The sequence below is a fragment of the Arachis hypogaea genome, chromosome 4, assembly GCF_003086295.3.
Source record: "Arachis hypogaea cultivar Tifrunner chromosome 4, arahy.Tifrunner.gnm2.J5K5, whole genome shotgun sequence".
Taxonomy (NCBI): Eukaryota; Viridiplantae; Streptophyta; class Magnoliopsida; order Fabales; family Fabaceae; genus Arachis; species Arachis hypogaea.
In genome coordinates, this window is record NC_092039.1 from 89,760,426 (window position 1) to 89,774,521 (window position 14,096).

At 38.1% G+C, this 14,096-nt stretch overlaps 1 long non-coding RNA gene across 2 annotated transcripts; it reads right to left on the bottom strand.

Moving 5' to 3' along the window:
- Positions 1-6,858: 6,858 nt before the first annotated feature.
- On the bottom strand, positions 6,859-12,212 carry LOC112796952 (uncharacterized). 2 transcript variants are annotated; one of them, XR_003199512.3, is made up of 5 exons: positions 11,699-12,212; positions 11,332-11,396; positions 9,075-9,156; positions 8,256-8,524; positions 6,859-7,305 (listed from the first exon to the last, which is right to left on the bottom strand). It is a non-coding gene; the product is annotated as an uncharacterized lncRNA (long non-coding RNA). The 2 variants fall into 2 exon arrangements; XR_003199513.3 differs by having other exon boundaries at positions 11,327-11,396.
- Between the last annotated feature and the right edge of the window lie 1,884 nt (positions 12,213-14,096).

Here is a 14,096-nt window from a genome sequence, read left to right on the forward strand (position 1 = left end):
ATTGCTCATATGGTTGTTGGTAGGATGGATATGGATTAGGGTCATATGAAGGTGGTTGGTGAAAAGGGGCTTGTGAGTGTGGTTGGGGGCCATGTTGAGGAGGGGGTTCGTAAGCATATGGTGGTGGCTCTTGAAAGTCACAAGGAGATTCACCATAGCCATTGGATTGATATGCATCAAAAAATGGCTCTTCTTCATAGTGCATTGGTGGAGGTTGTTGCCATGAAGATTGATCATATGCATATGGCTCCTCCCACCATTGATTGTCCCATCCTTGATGCATCTCTTCATTGAAGTTCTCATCACCTACAACATAGTTGTAATCACACTCATAGCCAAAATGAGAATTCATGGTGAAAAGAGAAAATAAAAACAAAAACTACTAGGAAATAATGAAACAAAGTCCTAACTAGCAAGCAATCCAAAAAAAAATCAAGCTATTCACAATATTCACATATATACAATAACCAATAACATAACACCATTGCAATTCCCCGGCAACGGCGCCATTTTGACGAATGGATTTTTGACGGTTTAGAATTTCACAAATGAATTCTCGTTGCAAGTATAGTTTCTAAACCAACAATAATCCTTTCATACAAAAGATTGTTTGTCACAAGTAACAAATTCCTAAAATTAACAACTGAACTATTCAAACCTCGGGTCGTTCTCCCTAGGAATTACAATAAAGTGCTTTATTATTGGTTTGAGTTATTTTGGGGTTTTGGATAAGAAGCATGAAAAGTAAATGGCAATGAAAATAAACTAACAACTATAAAAGGCTCTTGGCAAGGTATGAACATTAGAAGTCCTATCCTAGTTATCCTCCTCAATTGTGATGAGAATTGTTCATTGCTACCACTTAGTTAACCCTTACTAAATAAAGGAAAGTCAAGTGGATGAATTGACTTGAGCCACAAGTCCTAGCCAACTCCCAAGGAAAGACTAGCTTTATTGCACTCCAAATCAATTAGCAATCTCTCCAATTATCAATCAACAAAGGAGTTAGATAACTCAAGTGTCACTAATTACTCTACCTAGACCAAGAGGAACAAATTCTACACTAAAACTAAAAGAGACATTTCAACAAACACATAAAGTGCAATGGAAGTAAACATTATTAAATGCAAGAATTAAAGAGAGATCTAACTACAAAAGCAAGAGATCAATAATAGAAAAGCAAAGAAGAACAATTATTATGAATTACCTCTTATTAAATTGAAAGAAAATGGAAGGAACAATAGTAGATCTACAACAAAATATAAGAACAACATAAAGGAAATTACAATAAAAGAATAGAAGAAGATGAATGTAGCAACAAAGAATTGAGATGTAGAAGTAGAAGAAAGCAAAGATTAAAACCTAGATCTAAGAACTAATCCTAATCCTAATCCTAATTCTAGAGAGAAGTGAGAGCTTCTCTCTCTAGAAACTAATTCTAACTACTAAACTAAACTAATGGTAAGTAGATGTCTCATCCCTCTTCAATCCTTGACTTAAATAGCATCAGAAATGAGTTGGATTGGGCCCACAAGGCTCCTAAAACCGCTGGGGACGATTTCATTAAAGTGGGCCACGAACAGAATCGGCGCGCGCGCGCAAAGTGCGTGTGCGCGCCCCTGAACGCGAAGCAACATATGGTAAAATTTATATCATTTCGAAGCCCCGGATGTTAGCTTTCAAACCCAACTGGAACCGCATCATTTGGACCTCTGTAGCTCAAGTTATGGTTGTTTAAGTGCGAAGAGGTCGGCTTGACAGCTTTCCGGTTCTTTCATTTCTTCATGAGTTCTCCAACTTTTCATGCTTCTTTCTTCATTCCCTTGATCCAATCTTTGCCTCCTAAACCTTAAATCACTTAACAAACATATCAAGGCATCTAATGGAATCAAGGTGAATTAGATTTAGCTATTTTAAGGCCTAAAAAGCATGTTTTCACTCTTAAGCACAATTAAAGGAGAATATACAAAACCATGCTATTTCATTGAATAAATGTGGGTAAAAGGTTATAAAATCCCCTAAAATCAATACAAGATAAACCGTCAAATTGGGGTTTGTCAGTCCCTCCCCATTTATACGTTGTACTCGGGTGGGCCCTCTGCAATTAGGCCCACCTGTATGGAAGTTTTTGCTAGTTCTCCATGTTTCCTTTATGAAACGGGAGGTGATGCGTGGGTCACTTCGTAGTTTGGGTCTATTGACCTGGCGGGTCGATGACTTTTGAGTTACTCGCGGTTGGCGTGTTCGAGTTACTCGCGCTCGTTTCAACCGAGTCCTCTTGAGCTCGGGAATCCGCCAATGGAGTATATGTCTTTTATGCACGTGAGTTTCCCTTGTCGTGGCTTGGGACATCGCTTGGGTTTTTGTGCTGAGAGCATTTAATGCTCTTTATAGCTGATTTGAAAGTCAGGGGGAAAGGCCATTATGACCTTATCTTTTTGCGCTCCATTCTGACGGTTACCATTCTGCGTTTCTTGCTTTTTATCTTCAAAATTTCTCATTCCTCATTTCATTTTACCATTTTACACTCTTTACCTCTTATTTCTGTCATTGTCCAATTTTCCTTCTACTCTTGGTTTTCTGAGAAATTTTCTGCACTCATCCCATTTGCCTCTCCCTTTTGTTTTTGTTGCATCTTCTTCTGGTACGTATCTATTATTTTTTACACTTATTGTTCCTGCTTTCTTTGTTGATCATTATATGGTGTCCCCTGTTTGATTTGTGCCTACTTAGATTAGCCTTGCCTTTGTTAGATGGTTCTTAGGGGAGGGGTACCATTAGGTGTCTGTTTCTTGAATTTAGGTTCTTTCTTGGATTTAGGCCTTGAATCAGCACAGGTAGTGTAGTGTAGTAATGCAGTAGGATGTAGTTTTGTCTTTTCGTTTTCTTCTGAATTTTTGACTTCTCGAGTTGACTTAAGTGGTGCCCCAACTATAGGTATAGCTCAACAACCTGTGGCACGCATTATTGTGGATCGCTATTGGGTCACATTTGATGTGAAAGACACGGCTTCCTAGGTAATTCGAGAGGAATTGCAAAAGCTTCAGGACTGCAGGGCCTTGTGTGGAGGGGGCCCGGAGGAGGCAAATTACCAAGTTTTTATCCCGAGTGAACAGGAATGCATCTGCTATATAAACATGGTGTCTCCTCGGGTGGTCGACTGGATGCGGGTATATAAGCCCATCTTCATCACATTTGGCATTCATCTCCCCTTCTCCCATTTCGTCATATCTCTATTGAATCTTTGTGATATCGCCCCGTCACGGCTCCACCCAAACAACTGGTTGCCATCCGTACTTTTGAGATGATCTGTGAGTATTTGGAGCTCCCGGTCTCTGTTAATGTCTTTTTCTACTTTTTCTTACTTGCCAACCCCTCCCGGGAAGGCAAGTACAAAAAAGGCTACATGTCTTTCCGGGCTGTACAGAATCGTCGTATTTTTGTCTTTTTGAGTATTCTTTTCACGTCTTCATGAGCACTTACTTCAAGGTGAGGCCGGCCCCTGGCTATCCCCTTTTTGGCTTCCCTCAAGGACGAGAGACGCATTCCGACATATTTTTGCTTTGGTTCCGGCTCCGATTACTTAATAAAGGTGACCTACGAGAGATTAGGTCAAAAGAATCGCCAAATCACAAACATCTTGTTGGCGATCTTTGGCACCAAGAATCTTAAACCCCAATTGCTGATGGACGACCGGAAAACCGGTCGAAACTATGTAGGTGAGTTGTGGTTCAAATTTCTTAATTGGTTTGAATGTTGTGGTTCAAATTTCTTTGGTTTCCCAACTTCATAACTTGTGTTTTATCTTTCGCAGTTTCCATGGCTACTGGGAAAACCACAATGGTTGAGCTGATGTCCCATTTTCTTCCTGTGGAAGATAGTGACGACGACTCCTCGGTAACCCCTTCGGCGGGTCCCGGGCCTGATGTCGATGCGGGTTTAGTCACCAGCGAGGGAAGTGGTCAGGTCGTGATCGAACGCCATCAGGAACAACTTCATCCTTCTGACGACACACCACCCGAGAACCTGCCAGAAAACCTTGTTGTTGATGAGCCGATCCAGGGTCATGAGGAAGGATCTAGAGATGATGATCGCGACTTGATCATTGTGACTAACCCGAAGAAAAGGAAAACCAGTTATGGCTCTGGCAAGACTCTGATAGTCATGGAGAAAAATTTCAACATCGGACATTTGATTGACTTCCAACTTCTCCCGGGCATGGAAGAGTTCTTCCAGGAAGAGGACCTTGCCGCCCAAGCAAGGTGGACCTACTGTAGTCTTCTTCGAGCATCCGCTATCGTGAGAAAAGTGGAACCGGTGCTGGCTCAAAGCCAACTCACGGAAGGTAAACTTAGGGCTGTCGAGAGAGATATTGCCCGGCTGAAGGCTGAAGAGGAGTCCACTGAAGGCCCGCATTGCCGAAGCAGAGAGAACAGCAAAGGAGAGTGCCACTGAAATTAATCGTCTAGCAGAGCGCGACCTCTCTCTTTAAGGCCAGCTTAATAGTGCCCGAGGTGAGGCCACGATTTCCGAGGTAAAGGCGAAAGAGCTGGAGAAAAAAGTTAAGGAGCTGGAGGGGAAAGCTGCCGACGCCACAAGGTCAGCCGAGGTTGCTCAGTAAGAGGCTCAAGCTTTGAATAAGAAGAACAAAGAAGTTATTAGGGATGCTCGGAAGGATGTCAAGGCTACCGAGGAGGGGATTAAGGCCCAGATCTTGGTCCTATCGAACAACCGTACAGGCATCTTTTGCGGATTGCATACGGCTCTACTATGGAATTGATTTAGACCTTCCATCAAAGAAATAGAACATATACTAGGTCTATCAGACCCAGATCAGCATCAGTAAATGATCCAATAACCATCCTTCCTTTTTTGTTTGAAGTATTTATAAAATACTATGATGTTTGATGAGCGGATAATTTATACGCTTTTTGGCATTGTTTTTAGTATGTTTTTAGTATATTTTTATTAGTTTTTAGTTAAAATTCACTTTTCTGGACTTTACTATGAGTTTGTGTGTTTTTCTGTGATTTCAGGTATTTTCTGGCTGAAATTGAGGGTTCTGAGCAAAAATCTGATTCAGAGACTGAAAAGGACTGCAGATGCTGTTGGATTCTGACCTCCCTGCACTCGAAGTGGATTTTCTGGAGCTATAGAAGTCCAATTGGCGCGCTCTCAACGGCATTGGAAAGTAGACATCCTGGGCTTTCCAGAAATGTATAATAGTCCATACTTTGCCCGAGATTTGATAGCCCAAACCGGCGTGGCAAATCAGCCTCAGAAATTCCAGCGTTTAACGCTGGAACTGGCATAAAACTTGGAGTTAAACGCCCAAACTGGCATAAAAGCTGGCGTTTAACTCCAGAAAAGGTCTCTACACGAAAATGCTTCATTGCTCAGCCCAAGCACACACCAAGTGGACCCAGAAGTGGATTTTTACGTCATTTACTAATTTCTGTATACCCTAGGCTACTAGCTTACTATTAATAGGATCTTTTGACATTGTATCTGTACCTCATGACACTTTACACGTTTCTTTGTGTACTTTCCACAGCATGAGTCTCTAAACCCCATGGTTGGGGGTGAGGAGCTCTGCTGTGTCTTGATGGATTAATGCAATTACTACTGTTTTTCATTCAATCATGCTTGCTTCCATTCTAAGATATCACTTGTTCTTAAACTGGATAAATGTGATGATCCGTGACACTCATCACCATTCTCAACTATGAACGTGTGCCTGACAACCACCTCCGTTCTATCTTAGATTAAGTAGATATCTCTTGGATTCTTTAATCGGAATCTTCGTGGTATAAGCTAGAACTGATGGCGGCATTCAAGAGAATCCGGAAGGTCTAAACCTTGTCTGTGGTATTCTGAGTAGGATTCAATGATTGAATGACTGTGACGAGCTTCAAACTCCTGAAGGCGGGGCGTTAGTGACAGACGCAAAAGAATCACTGGATTCTATTCCGGCCTGATCGAGAACCGACAGATGGATAGCCGTGCCGTGACAGGGTGCGTTGAACATTTCCACTGAGAGGATGGGAGGTAGCCACTGACAACGGTGAAACCCTTGCATACAGCTTGCCATGGAAGGAGCCTGGCGTGCTTGAAGAAGAAGACAGTAGGAATGTAGAGATTCAGAAGATGGAGCATCTCCAAAACCTCAACCTATTCTCCATCACTGCAAAACAAGTACCTATTTCATGTTCTTTTACTCTTCACAATCAATCCTGATAATTTCTGATATCCTGACTAAGATTTACAAGATAACCATAGCTTGCTTCAAGCCGACAATCTCCGTGGGATCGACCCTTACTCACGTAAGGTATTACTTGGACGACCCAGTGCACTTGCTGGTTAGTTCACTACAAGAAAAACACCCATTCAGGTACACTTGAAAAGTGTAGCCAAAAGTGAAAAAAAAATGATGCATTAGGCTACGGCTACGCTTTTTGGGCTACGGCTACGCTTTTTAGGGTGATTCCTATTCGGCCGTTGCCTATTCTCAAAGGCTACGCTTTTCTGCACCAAGGGCTACGCTTTTGGCGTTTGGGAATAGGCTACGCTTTTCAAGTGATGCTGTCTAGGACCAAAGGCTACGCTTTTCAGCTTTCATTTTTCCAGAATAGACTACGCTTTTCAACGCTACTGCATCACTTGTAAAGCGTACCCACATTGTATATCATAGCTACTTTTTATAAGCGTAGCCTTAGGTCCCTTTTTTTTGTATACTATAGCTACTGTATATAAGTGTAGCCTTAGGTCCCTCATTGTTTTTTTTTTATTTTTTGTATATATATAAAATTTTTTTCTAAAACCTAATATTTAATAATATAATTATATATAATCCTATCATTTTAATTAAATTAGTAAAATATTATAAAATAAAAATAATATATAATAATACAATCCAATATTCTTTAAATAATAAAAATTATCCTAAAACAAAATTTCGGTTGCCATAATAAATTAGCAGCCATAAGATCTTCTATTTGGGAATAATACAAATTATTTCTCTAAAAATAAAATTTATTTCTCTAAAAATAAATTTCTTCAAAATCAATTGCACATGTACAGGACGAAGTGGTTGTCTTTTTTTTGTAGATCAGATGTTGGTATTGCCTGCTCCGATTGAGGCCTAGCTGACTGACTTCTGCGCATTTCCTTGTTTGAGAGTGTGCTTCTAATAATCCTTGCACTACCTTCATGCTTCTGATTCTGCTTCAGAGGTGTTGAGCCAACAATTATTTTGGCTGAAGATGTTACATTATTCTACTCTAATAAACTATCTAAATCAGACCCCTGCACAATAAGAAACCCATCAAAATATGAAGTGATAGCATGATCATACATGATAAGTCCATAAATCACAATAAAAGGAACCAAAGAACAATCCACGCCAGAATTTATAGTGCATTCCTGATTCATCATATTCCATGTCATGAGCAATAAGACAACATATTAGAGGAAAATAATCCTCAAAGTCACTTTAGTATGAACCATTATGCCAACAAAATGATATGCATTATAATAGCATCTATAAGTAGTGCTTTCTCTACAGTACATTGACCTTTTTATCATTAACTGACAAGTAATAAACAAGTGCCATCCTTAAATCTTAACAAATTAGTTAATCTCTTTCCTTGTCATTTCATGAGCCACTAAGGTTACATTGAAACCAACATTTATTAACAACTCCAACTAGTAAAAGGATGATTTAAGGATACTATCATCCACGAGAACATTCAAATAGAATGAATCAATCTAATTAATTAAAATTTAGGCGATAATTGCAGAAAACCAGATCAAGATGCATCTGATTGATACAAACTAGACATGACCAGTGGCAACTTATTGACATTGACGTCACAAAATAAAGAAGCAGAATTTCAAAGTTACTTTCCATCAGAGTAAGAGCAGTAAATAAAACAACTTTCAAAGCAATTCAGGTAAGGTTTGTCCACACTGCATAAAATTGTCAGCACTTAGATCTTTTATGATTAAAAATGATCATTTATTCTAAATAGGAAAAGGGTAAATTGCGATGGCTTTTAGTGAATTTCTAGTGCAATTTAAAGTTATATAATACTTAATATTTCTATAGATTGTAAGCTGTGGTATTAATTTCTTTTATAAACACAACACTAACAAAGTCAATGCAAACATTAAAAAAAATAGTGTTGTATATAACTTTAACCTCAGGAAAGTGTCAGTGCAATTTATACAAAGGAAAAGTAATTGAAGTTACTAACCGTTTTCTCGTACCACTCTTTGGTAAAGAAAAGTTTGATTCCATGAACAATCAACGAGGCATAGACAATGACAAAGAGATGATGTGAGTACCAAAATGCATTGAAGCCAGTTAGACTGTTGAGTGGTTTAGGAAGCTTAATCCTGTTTCTGCTGAACCAAGGTGTGGCTTGTACTTTTGAGGGCTTGCACGAAGGAGGCGAAGGAAGTCGCAAGAAAGATGAAAAATTGCATGTATTTCAACACCAATTGCTACTGCTACGGCTATCACCTGCAAGAACAACAACATATATACCCTCACTTTGTTTGTACTACTAACTTTATTTAAATGGTGACACATTTATTCAGCAAGGGAATCTTTGAGAAACAAATATGTTCCTTGGGAAGCAAATTTGCCACTTCTAATTCATGAAACACTCCAAATATTCCTCAAGGAAACTCCTACTCTCATGGGAACAAAATGCAAAGCTAGAAATAGTTCAAGGAAACTCCTAACTTAAATAATGCCACCTGAGACATGACCACACTTAATCATTAGAAATAGTTCAAGTTAAGAGCACCAGCAGCACCTTCCTTCAATTAAAAACAGCAACACTTGCTTTGATACCATATTAGAATGCAAATTAATCGAGAAACATCAAAAAGCTACTTTCACTAATGAGTAACGCAACTCACAAGTGTAAAGGATCAAGCATCCACCTCTAACACAATAAAAAAAAACAAACATATATATCAAGAAAAAGAAAAAGAATCAGTCGGTGACATCAGTTCCAGTTGAAACAGAAAATGAAGTAATAAAATTTGACTCTTAAATCACTCACCTTTAAGAGCAGAACTGCAGATGCTATAGAATAGCGACCCTGTTAAAATATTTGTTCATCGTCCCTTAAAGTTTTTCTATATCTGCATAATGGTATATTGATTTGAAGTCATAAACTATAAACATTAAAAAAAGTGGAATGGTTGAGTGCTAATAAATCAAACAAAACTATGGATTTCTTTATAGGAAATAGCAGAAATGGGTTCTCAAGGTAAATATTTTGTTCGATTTGAAGCAGAGGCAAGTGCAAAAACTCCCTTGAAGGAAGATCTAGTTACACTTACACGCATTTCAAGAATGAGCATGTGACAGTGACACTTTTTTCAGCTAAAAGTTAGCGATCCATTAAACACGGTATACACATGAGCTTTGTGCAGGTGAATGGAATCATTTTAAAATTGAGAGTAAAAAGTAAAACATTACCGTTAAGCACAACATAACAAATAAAAGTACACATTCATGGTGCTACTTGCAATGCAATGTTTCCATGTAAAAGGGACAAGTAAAATATAGGCAACTCATGGTATATACTATATAGTATACAAAGGAGGGATAAAAAAAAAAGAAAATCAAATCAATGAAGAAGAAAATCTTTATATTCCCTTCAGTTTCTCACAAACACATGTAGCTCCTATCAAGGCTATATATCCAAATATAAGAAAAACAAAAAGCGTGAAGCAATGATATTGTACTTTATTATTTCTTGTTTTAGTCTCAGGTGGTTACAGAACAATATAAATGTATGGGAAAGAAAAAGAGACAAGATTTCACTTCACAATTGGAGTTTGAAATGATGATGATTCTTGAAGCAAAAGAGCATCCGAATACCTCATTTTCAGAAGCGCCAAGACTATGCAAATGCAAGCAAGATGAATCTGAGATTTGATATTATAAATACTCCTATTATTACTAATTAAGAAGGCCCCAAAGTTTGGAATCGGTAGCAGCAAGTCTTATTAATGAATCTGAGATTTGATATTATAATTTTTAATTGTAGTTGATAAGAAGAAAGATGATTAAAAGTGCCGAAGAAAGCATAAAGCAGAAAGACAGCAAATCAGAAATCTATGGGAATCTGCAGGCTGTGTTTATAGAAATGGATAGCGCTCAAGATATAAGCATAAGCCTTCAAACCTTGTCCCAATTACTACATAAACAAAAACTAGATTACAATTTTTTAAAAACTGTAAACAGATTATCTTCCAAAGTTGTTAATCACATGTCACCTTATCAATTACCACATAATTTTGATTTCAAGGCATGTTTTGTTTGATGAAACTAAATTTCCTTATCATGAATTATTCAAAGCAGATTCTCCATCTCCAACTTACAATCAATTTCCTCATACTGTTTTAACTTTTCCTAATTTTACTACTATATCATCTCATAATACAAGTCAAAATTCTACACCTACTGCTACCTCAACAAATGAGATAAGGGATGCTAGAAGAGCAGAGAATTTCAAAAAATAGTGAAGCATCAACTCAAGTGAGAAGCATTACTAACAAAATGAGTATTTATAGCATGAAGACAGAAATATATTACAATTAAGAGAATAGATGAGACTTGGAATCATTGTAGATGTGAAATAATTGAGTACAAGGTTTATATGCTAGTATGAAACAATGATTACTTATACAACTATGAAGCTAAAACGAACTTAACAAGCAAGATGCAAAATCAGAAAGCAAATTCTAATGAAGCAAGCAACATAAACTCAAAAAATTAGAAAGACAATACCACAGCAAAATAACTTTAACTCCTATCATGTACTATTCATACAGTAAAATAAAAATGTTCACTCAAACAGAATTCAGAGTAGATTCATAAGATAATACGCATTCAGAAGCTAAAACCTATAACCCTAAAAATTAGAAACAATACGCATTCAGAAGCTAAAACCCCCAAATTAAAAATCATTAAATCAGAACCCTAAACCGCAGTACACCTTCTCACAAAACCAAAGTCAATTCATCACAAATTGAATAAAGAACAAAATTAGAATTCAACACTAATAATAACAAGCAATGATCAACTGCGATTCTGCACGGAAAAGCTTCTAACACAGACAGCACGGCAGAAATTGAACCAGACATAGAAAAACCCTAATTAAATATGAAATTGTGATATAGAATCCTAATTAAATTTAACCCTAATTGCAGAGTATAGAACAAATTTTCTTCAATTGGCAATTTTACTATGGTGGTACAGGGTGATCAGTAGAGCATATAAAAGTGCCGTTAAACATCTCACCTTACCTTATCATGTGAAAGAAGTTCAAATAATTAGGGTCAAAATAGCGCTCACAGAGATCTTCCATTACCTGCACAGTAAAATGGACTTCAAGTGTCAACTAATTAATCAAAACAGATGTACGTAAAAGAGAATAAAAGAAAGATTATAACTGAGGGCTGAAAATATTATGAAGTAGGCAATGAAATTAAACAGCCTTCCCCACAGAAATTGGACCTGAGTGGCTAACCTAACACTGGGGGCCTTCTTCAAAAGGAATATTGAGCCCAGCTGCATCAACTTGAGCCGTGTGTTTTGTTCTTGACAATGAGGATTAAGAACCCTAATTGCCTAAATCAGAGAAAGAGAGGATACAGAACAGAGAATGCTTACCTGGTGACAGAGGATACGACCATGGTGATGAGCGGCGACGGTGAAGAAGAGATGAGCGGCGACGCAACGGCTTGGAGACGGTGCAGCAACTCAGCGACGAGATGGTGAGACATCCCATTCGAGATCCTCGGCGGCGGTACATCAGCCTGGCGGTGGCAGAACGGCGACGGCAACAAGCCCTAGCAGCGGCGGTGGAGCTTCAGCGGCGACGGAGCACCCCTTTCTTCTCTCCTCCATTGCGTTTTCTCTTCCTCGAGCTCTCTCTCTCTCACTGGCATTCGACGACGACGACGGCAGATCCCTAGCCAGTTAGCCGCCGTCGTTCTCTCCTTCCTTCCCTCTCCTCTCTTCTTCTTCCCGTTCTCCCCCTTAGCTTTCTGATTTCTTCGTGTGTGTTGAGTGAGGAGGAGGGTGTGTATTGCGTGAGTGAGGGAGTGAAGGTGATACAGGGCAAACAAAATTTCACTTAAGTGTTTATTTGGTATTTTAATATTAGGAGACACTTATGAAGCGCACCCAAAACTTAACAAATGGGTTACTTTTTAAAAGCGTTCCCTTTGATCTAAAAAATGTACTCATAGCTTTTTAGATTTGGCTACGCTTTATAAGTGATATTTAAACTATCTAAGGAGACGCTTTTGAAGTGATGCCTTAATAGTGTTTCCTTTTCTCTTATAAAAGGGCATCATGCGAAAAAGCGTAGCCTATTCTAAGAATAGGCTACACTTTTTAAATGTAGTTTAAAAAAAGTGTGGCTGAATGGGTATTTTTCTTGTAGTGGTTGTGCGGGATTGCAAAGGGTGATTGCAATTTCGTGCACCAAGTTTTTGGCGCCGTTGCCGGGGATTGTTCGAGTTTGGACAACTGACGGCTTATCTTGTTGCTTAGATTAGGACTGTTTTGTTTTTGTTGGTTTAGAGTCTTTTAGTTGAGTCTAGTTTCATATTTTAAGTTTGGTGTCAATTGCATGCTTTTACTTTTCTTTTAGTTTTTCGATTTTGCATGTCCTTAGTCTCTTTTTGATCTATAAAAATTCTAAGTTTGGTGTCCTCTTTGTGTTTTTCCCTTAAAAATTTTCGAAAATTAGTGTTTGATTTTCTAAAAGTTTTAAGTTTGGTGTCATTTTGTTGTTTTTCTCTTTCCTCTTTTCAAAAATCAAATCTTTTTCATAAAAATTTTTCAATCATATCTTTTTAATTGCTCTTTTCAAAATCTTTTTAATTAACTAATTGATTCAGTTCTCAATTTGCTTTGATCTTATTTTCTTTTTGATTTTCGAATTTTTATCTTAATTTCCTTTTATTTTATTTTATTTTTTTTGTTTAATTCAAAAAAAAAAAAAAGAAAACAAAATATTTTATCTATTTGCAATCCATATCATTTCCCTTTATCCATTATGGACCTAAGTGGATTTGATCAGTCCAGAAGGACTCTGGGGTCATATGCTAACCCCATTACAGCTGCATATGGGAGTAGCATCTGTACACCTCCCATCAAAGCAAGCAGCTTTGAGCTAAATCCTCAACTCATTATCATAGTGCAGCAAAATTGCCAGTATTCCGGTCTTCCACAGGAAGAACCTACTGAGTTTCTGGCACAATTCTTACAAATTGCTGACACAGTACATGATAAAGAGGTAGATCAGGATGTCTACAGACTATTACTGTTTCCATTTGCTGTAAAAGATCAAGCTAAAAGGTGGTTGAATAACCAACCTACAGCAAGCATAAAGACATGGAAACAGTTATCAGACAAATTCCTGAATCACTTTTACCCTCCAAAGAGGATGACACAGCTAAGGCTGGACATCCAAAGCTTTAAACAAGAGGATAATGAATCCCTTTATAATGCCTGGGAGAGGTATAGAGGTATGCTAAGAAAATGCCCCTCTGAAATGTTTTCAGAGTGGGTACAGTTAGACATCTTCTACTATGGGCTTACAGAAAAAGCTCAGATGTCTTTAGACCACTCAGCTGGTGGATCTATCCACATGAGGAAGACAATTGAAGAAGCTCAAGAGCTTATAGACACTGTTGCTAGAAACCAATATTTGTACTCTAGCAATGAGTTCTCTCCAAAAGAGGAAGTCATGGCACTAGCCACTGATCCTAATCCTCAAGAACAGATGATTGAGCTTAATCAACAATTGCTCCTGATGACAGAACAGTTAGCAGAATTTAAAGAGATGCTCCATGAAACTAAAGTTGCTAACAAGAACATGGAACTGCAGTTGAATCAAGCTAAACAGCAAATATCTAAACAAATAACAGAGGAATGCCAAGCAGTTCAACTGAGGAGTGGGAAGACACTGAATAACACTGCTCAAAAGAGCAAAAAGCCAATTAAGGAACAATTGACAGAGGATAACCAAACCACTGTTCAAAATCCCTCTGAGGAC